The 7,879-nt window shown below is 45.3% G+C and overlaps 1 pseudogene; it reads left to right on the top strand.

Annotated features, from left to right (window-relative positions):
* The first annotated feature begins 348 nt into the window (after positions 1–348).
* Positions 349–1,347, top strand: LOC114220099 (ubiquitin-like-conjugating enzyme ATG3 pseudogene; annotated as a pseudogene).
* The last annotated feature ends 6,532 nt before the right edge of the window (positions 1,348–7,879 follow it).

Genomic DNA, 7,879 nt, shown 5'->3' with positions numbered 1-7,879 from the left:
TTGATCCTCACCCATATTCACCTTCCCTATTCAATGCTTAAATAGGATTGGAAGGTTGGGGGAGGGGAGGGGCCCTGGGAGGGTTGGACACAGGCCTAAGCTCATCCAGAGTTGTCTGAAACTTGTCAGGGTCGGTTCATCTTTGAAAAAAAACCACCGTACAGGGAAGTAGAGATCTATTTTACAGAATAAATGTCTATCCTTTCGGAGCTATGGCAAGAGAGAGAAGGGGAAGCCGGAAGGGGCGCGAGTGAAGCAAGCGGGAGAAGACGGTTCCCAAGAAGGCGAGGGGTGCGCATGCACCCGCCTCTACTAAGTCTCCCCTCGTCCCCACTGCCCTCCCTCGCGGCCAGGATGCAGAATGTGATTAACACGGTGAAGGGAAAAGCACTGGAAGAGGCTGAGTACCTGACCCCGGTCCTCAAGGAATCAAAGTTTAAGGAAACAGGTGTTATCACCCCAGAAGAGTTTGTGGCAGCTGCAGATCACTTAGTCCACCACTGTCCAACATGGCAATGGGCTACAGGGGAAGAATTGAAAGTGAAGGCATACCTACCAACAGGCAAACAATTTTTGGTCACCAAAAATGTGCCATGCTACAAGCGGTGCAAACAGATGGAATATTCAGATGAACTGGAAGCTATCATTGAAGAAGATGATGGTGATGGGGGATGGGTAGATACTTATCATAACACAGGTATTGCAGGAATAACTGAAGCAGTTAAGGAGATTACATTGGAAAGCAAGGACTTTCAAGAAGTTTGAATAAAACTTCAAGATTGCTCAGCAATGTGTGAGGAGGAAGAAGAAAAAGACGAAGGAGAAGCTGCAGATATGGAAGAATATGAAGAAAGTGGATTGTTGGAAACAGGTGAGGCTACCCTAGACACAAGGAAAATAGTAGAAGCTTGTAAAGCTAAAACTGATGCTGGAGGTGAAGATGCTATTTTGCAAACAAGAACTTACGACCTTTATATCACTTATGATAAATATTACCAGACACAACGACTATGGTTGTTCGGCTATGATAAGCAAAGACAGCCTTTAACAGTTGAACACATATATGAAGACATCAGTCAAGATCATGTGAAGAAAACAGTGACCATTGAAAATCACCCTCATCTCCCACCACCTCCTATGTGTTCAGTTCACCCATGAAGGCATGCTGAGGTGATGAAGAAAATCATTGAGACTGTTGCAGAAGGAGGGGGAGAACTTGGGTGTTCATATGTATCTTCTAATTTTCTTGAAGTTTGTGCAAGCTGTCATTCCAACAATAGAATATGACTACACAAGACACTTCACAATGTAACGAAGAGAGCATAGAATCTATCCTAATTATTGTTTCTGATTTTTAAACAATTAACCCATAGATGTGACCATTGACCATATTCACCAATATGTACAATTTCTCTAATAAAGAGACTTATATGTTTATGCATTAAATAAAAAAAGTTCCACTACCAGGAAAAAAAAAAAAAGTCTATCCTTTCGGTGAGCATATACTCTCTACCCAGAAACAAAGTTAATCTCATTGTTCACTGACATGCTAAAAAAAGCAGCCTCATGAATATCTAGGTGCTTGAGACCTAGAAGTTAACAATACAGGCCAATTCCATAGAAAAAAGACAATGTTCAAGGGAATTCAAGGGTTAAGAGTTCTTCAGAAGAGAGTGGTGTGGAGCAGGTCTTGGTGGAGCAGAGAGAGGGTCCGCGAGTACTGACAGAACCTCCCTGAGAAAGCCATATTTTTAGGTGACGTCGAGGGCATGCATAGGGTTTGGGGAAGAAGAGCAGGGGGACCCCTTTCATCCCATGGTGTAGGTACCACTATCTCCATCTTATACGGGAAGGTGGGAGAGAAAGTAGTGTGGCTAAGGTCCCACCATGGACGGTGGTTGAGCTCTAAGCGGCACATACACAGTCTGTGTGACCTTCTGACTTTACCACAAATGGCTTTCCTTTTTCCTAAAAGCAACCTGAAGAGTTTTCACTGTATATAGATTGCACAGTATTAAAAACGAGACAATGGGCCCAAAATGGAGACACAAAAGCCAAGACTTACAGTTTTGGTGGCTCCCAGAAATGAAATCTTAACCAGTCAACCAGGAATTACCTAATCACACAAATGAGTTAATGTGCCTGACAGACCCCTACAATCCCCCAAAGGAAAGTGACCTCCCCACAACCACCCCGCTTTTCGCTAGTATAACCTCCTTGTTCCCACTCTCTTCTGCCGATAGAAGTTTTTCATTTTGTATAGCAACTCAGGGCTCCTTTCTCTGTGCTAGAAAGATGCTGCCTGATTCTTCAACCTGAATCATTGAATAAAGTCAGTAAGATCTTTAAAATTTATTCGGTTGACTTTTGTTTTTGAACAAAAGCATGCTTCAGGCTTAGCGAGTGACCAGCCTCCCATTCACAGTGACTGAGTCATTAAGGCATATGTTCCAATGCCCAGTTTGACTCCAGTTCTTACCACGACAGAGTCCAGAAAGGAATCGACATCTCATAAAGGCTTTCTTTTGCCCCCGAGTGGAATGAGTAAGCCCTGACTCTTTGTATCTGTTTTAATCCTCTCTCTTCCCTCTCTCGCCCTCAAGTTGACTAGGACCCTTAATATTCATGAGGCTCAAAAGACAGGTGTGGAGAGGCAGCATTAGCAATTGTTCAAGGAAGAGTAATGAAAGCATCAGTAGAAACCAAATTAGGCCTTGAAGCCACAGTCCTGAGATGGTCTTTCCTAAAGGCATGACGTCCACTTGGGGGCCATTTTCTTGTTCCTGTTCTCACTCTGAGCAGGTGGGGCGGGAGGACAGTGGCTCTGCACTCCCGCCATCTCAGTGGCAAATATCCCTATCACAACAGACCGGGTAGTGACATAACTGGCATTCTACTATTAATTATTAACATAAATCCTCCTCTGGAACAGATAAAAGACCTAATTTTCTTCTTTTGATTTGGGGTGCAAATCCTGACAAAATTAAAAATTTTCACTTGAAAATTTATATGTGGGGGCGCCTGGGGGGCTCAGTCGTTAAGCGACTGCCTTTGGCTCAGGTCATGATCCCAGGGTCCTGGGATCCAGCCCAGCATCGGGCTCCCTGCTCAGCGGGAAGCCTGCTTCTCCCTCTCCCACTCCCCCTGCTTGTGTTCCCTCTCTCGCTATGTGTCTCTCTCTCTCTGTCAAATAAATAAAATCTTTAAAAAAAAAAAAAGAAAATTTAAATGTGAATGATATGGTATTGACTGTGCATAGCTTTAAATAAGGCTTAACTGTAGATGCCACAAATTAGATGTTTTTAATCCTTTGATACAGTCCTTCCCCTATTAGGAGTCTAACGATGTGCAAAATATAAGAAACGTATAAGAGAACTGACTGCAACTTTATTTAGTTGGGAAGAGCCTAACTTTCCAATAGTGATGGTTAGTTGGTTATAGTGTATCTTCACCAGCATTTCACAAATTTTGGCCTCAGAATACTTTTACACTTAAAAATGGTTGAGGCCCCAAATAACTTTTGCTTGTGTGGGTTATTCCTATGAGTATTTACTATATTAAAAATTAAAAGGGAGAAATGTTTAAAGCACAAAAATACCAAGTATACACACCATTTAGCTGTCAGAGCGAGGGCATCATCACGGCATGCGGTCTCTGAAAATCTCCACTGTGTACTCAGGAAGGATAACAAGGAGGAATTGTCTAAGTATTACTATGAAATAGTGTTGACGTAATGGCCTCTTTGAGAGGGTCTTGGGAACCCCCCAAAAGTGCCTGGACTTTGGCCTTCATGTTGCCTATTTTGAGAACCTCTGGTCTATACAACAGAATACTATGTGACCATAAAAATATTTATTGCATAAAATATTCACTGATCACGAAAATGTTCCATTTTGAAGAAAGCAGACTCTAAAAGAGCATAAACAGTATTAAACCGTTTAAAACAAAAGAGTCATAGAAAGACACACACTAATTTGTGGGTCTATACGAATATAGACCTTTAGTTGTTAAAAATATAAAATATACAAATATATAAAAAAATATATATTTTTTTCTGTTTTCCTGTGTTTCCTGCATTGAGGTTTTTCTTTTGTAACCAGAATAATATATATTTAACAAATATACACATATTGCCTATTTACTGTCACCCTGCATTTTCCTTCCCAGACCTGAAAATTTCAACTTAGTAGCTGTAGGAAAGATGTCCTCTAGAAATGTCAATAAGGCATGAATTTTGCATTGCTGTAAATAGGGCCTACCTGTTGATTGTCCTCACCTCTCAAAGTGTGGTTTACAGATGACAGCAGTGTCATCTGGGACCTGCTGGAACCAGGCACTCCTCCCCCCGCCCCCCTCCCCAAGAGACCTGCTAAATCAGCCCCAGGTGATTTCAGGTGACCCAGGTGATTCCTGTAACATTAAAGTTTGAGAAACCCTGATAGTACAGTAGGAATGACCTGGGCCCTTAAAAGTGGGGAGTGGAGGAGGGCGGCAGGGTGGTGTTTTGGGTTGGTTTTTTGTTTTGGTTTGATGTTGTCTGATGTTCCCTGGTGATTCTAGTGTGCATCTATTGCTGAGAACTACTGCTCTCTGGCTTCAACCTGAAAAAGAACAAGACTGTCACCTCCAGCCTCCACCTGCTTCAAGGCAGTGTCCCTCCCCCACCTGCTGCAACATGTTGGTGCTCACCCTGCCAGCTCCTGGGCCACAGAAATCTCACAGCGACAGTGGCACTGGACAGAGCAAACAGCTGGGTTCCAAAACATGGAGGAAATAAGGCATTTGCTGTTGCCCGGCTGAGCTCTAAGGCCATTTGATCTGTAAAGTTTCAGTGACTTCACGGGAGGGCATGGGGTTGCGGCTATTTTATTTGCTTTCCACAAAATACTTAGACAATTCTGGCAAATTTTTGAAATGATTTCTTAAGTATTCTCATCCAAAGCCAGGGGTTTTGTACCCGCAGACACTGTCCAGCTTTACCAAACTCTCCCACTCTTCATTCAGACACCTCTTCACTCCAGAAGGAAGTAGAGACCGATCACCTCAGTTACCAGCGCCCCTCATTCGGCAGGTTGCTGAGGCGGGCCACAGTTCCAGGACTCTGTGTGCTTGACTTTCTCACCGCTCATCAGCACTTCTCCCCACTCCTGGGGCCTCCCCACCTCCCCAGAAGCACTCACCTTCTTCCTCCTGCCCTGCGATGGCTTCCTCTGCCCCGACTGGGGGCCCCGGCCAAGCTTGTCTTCCTCCTTGACGCCTCCTTCCGCTGCCTTGTGTTCCTTCTTCCCGTCTGGGCCAGCACCACCTTGGAAGAGAGCAGTTTAACTCAGGACAAAGTCTAAATTTTCCACGTGTGTGGGGCTTTTCTCTCCTCCAGTTTACATCTCCTCAAAAACGTACGCAGAGTACTTATAGCACAGTGCCTGGAACATAGTAAACTTGGAGTAAATGCCACCTGTCACTTCAAGGGACAGACAACGCATTCCCCCTGGCACCATCTTAGAGCAGGGTGTCCATGAACCAGTGGGCTGATTCCATCACAAAGTAACAGGAGTTCAAGAAAACACACATCATGGAAATATAGCTATTTTATTAACAAGGCTTTAATCACTCTAACAAGTTACATTTAAGATCATTTACTTAAACAGACTGCAGGACCACCATTTTCAATCATAGTGTAATAAAGCATTCCCTATGTTTAAGATGTCCCACAAAACATGTTGAGACTATTTTGTAAGAGCCCAAAGCAGATAGAGCATGCCCCATGCCAAGTTCAGGCGCTCCGCCCGGGGCACAAGCACACCGATCGTCCTCCTGCCGGAAAGCAGCATACAGACCTCAGAGCAGTCCCACCCCGTCTACCCTGGAAACCAGCACGAGGCAGTCAAACTCTGTATTTGTTTCCGAGGGTTGCAGTAACAAAGTAGCACCAAGTCGGTGGCTTAAGCCACAGCAATTGTCTCACAATTCTGGGGTGTAAAAGTGCAAAGGTGTTGGCAGGATTGGTCCCTCCAGAAGGCTCTGAGGGAGAATCCGTTCCATGCCTCCTTTCTAGCCTCTGCCGGCTTCCTGGCGGTCTTCGGCATTCCCTGTTCACCCGGCATTCTTCCTCTGTGCGGATCCATGTCCAAATTTCCCCTTTTCAGAAGACGCATCCTACTCCAGTAGGACCTCGTCTTAACTAATGACATCTGCCATGACGCTGGTTGCAGATAAGGTCACATTCTGCTGTATTGGGGGTAAGGACTTCGATATATGAGTTTCTGGAAGACAGTTCAACCCGTAACAAACTCCTCAAACACAAGTTACAGCTGGTGATCCAGACCACCCCAACACCCTAGCAGTCTTCTTTAAAATCGAAGTTGCAGATTCTCAGATCCAAGCAAACCCCAGGTGATCCACACAGGTGCTTGTAGAGAAAATACAAGAAATGTTGTATGCATTGCTTCGGGAGAATTGCCTGCCTGGCAGATGAGCACTTTTAGAGAGCCACTGTCTCCTCTATAAAACTGTGTCTGAGGTCTTGGCAGGAAGGCAGGGCCCAGCTTTGCCCTGCATGCACCCTGCCCCAGGGCCCTATAAAGTCCCCGCAGCAAGGTCAGGACATAGATTCAGGTGAAAGGAGCTAAACACCCTGCTCTCTCGCTTGCCAAAACAAGCTATATCATTTCCAGGAGTCTGTAAAGGGAATTAAAGACTTACCTACCCAAAGGACACAAAATGCAGCCGTATGACCCGCAAGTTCCTCCAAAGCACAAGGACCTCTGAATAGTCATTTCATTCCCGCAGTAACTATTCCAACCCCAGTAAGTCGTTTTACATGGTCACCACTAGGGGGCAGGCCACTAAAACGTTCCTGTCAAACCATTTGCTCTGCAAAAGTTAATACACGAAGATAAGCTCCAGATTGAAAAGGTGGCCTTCTCCCGCCTACAGCGCAATTACACATTCGATGAAAAGCAACAACATGGGACACACTTTCTTGTTTGCGTGCTTTCTTTTTGGAGTATATTTACACAGTGTGAAACCCATGCACTAACCTGCTCTTCCTTTAGGTTTTCTCTGGTCGGGAGTCTAGAAATAAAGGAGGAAATTGCACCGGCCAGTGCAGGTCGCAAGGATTTTGGTTTGGGTTCATGGAGAGCAGGAGTGGACTAACTCAGGCATCCTGTCATGGGTGCCAAGCTTATAAGATAACTACTCAGCATGAACCATCCAAAGGAAGCTGTATTTAATTCCCCAGATTAAAGAAGTCCTAAAAACGAGGACTTCTATAATTTTATAAACTCCACCTTTGTCACAAACTCCAAAAAAAGAGAGAAGGCAAAGGTAAGACTAAAGATGGCTTTGGTCCTTGCTCAGAGTTTGGCTTCTCTCCTCTGCCCCCTACCCCTGCCCAGACACATCTCCCTTAACTGTTGTCATATAGAGATTTTATCATGTCACCAAAAGGCCAGGAATAGTACGTTTCCCGGCCAACAGTGCATTTTCCTTCTCAAAGACTAGGCCTCTCATTGCTGAGAAGGCAGCACCCAGAAGCAGCCCCATGCCCTCCCCGGAGAAAGCCAGCCATGAACCCCCACTGGCCAGGGTTTATGGAGAGGTTTCCGGTTCTTCCTTGGAGGTCTAAAAAGGATTTCCCTAGAGAAAGAGGGCTTCACCGAATAAATGACAGAGCTGCGGAGGGCCACCCAGGTCACTGGGCTCCGGCTCCTCATTGTTTGGCACACGGGCTTCCCAGGGCTCCTGTCCAAGCAAACGGAAACCGACAGAGACGGACTCCACAGAAGTGCTGCATGGCTCCACTCTTGCCCACGCGTGCGCGCGCGCACACACACACACACGCACACACGGGCGCGAATGAGAAAACCTTCTGCAC

The sequence above is a fragment of the Eumetopias jubatus genome, unplaced genomic scaffold, assembly GCF_037043125.1.
Source record: "Eumetopias jubatus isolate StellerSeaLion01/CBP00866 unplaced genomic scaffold, mEumJub1_p1.0 scaffold_2, whole genome shotgun sequence".
Classification (NCBI taxonomy): Eukaryota; Metazoa; Chordata; class Mammalia; order Carnivora; family Otariidae; genus Eumetopias; species Eumetopias jubatus.
Note: the sequence above shows the minus strand (reverse complement) of the source record. Positions and strands in the feature narration are given on the sequence as shown.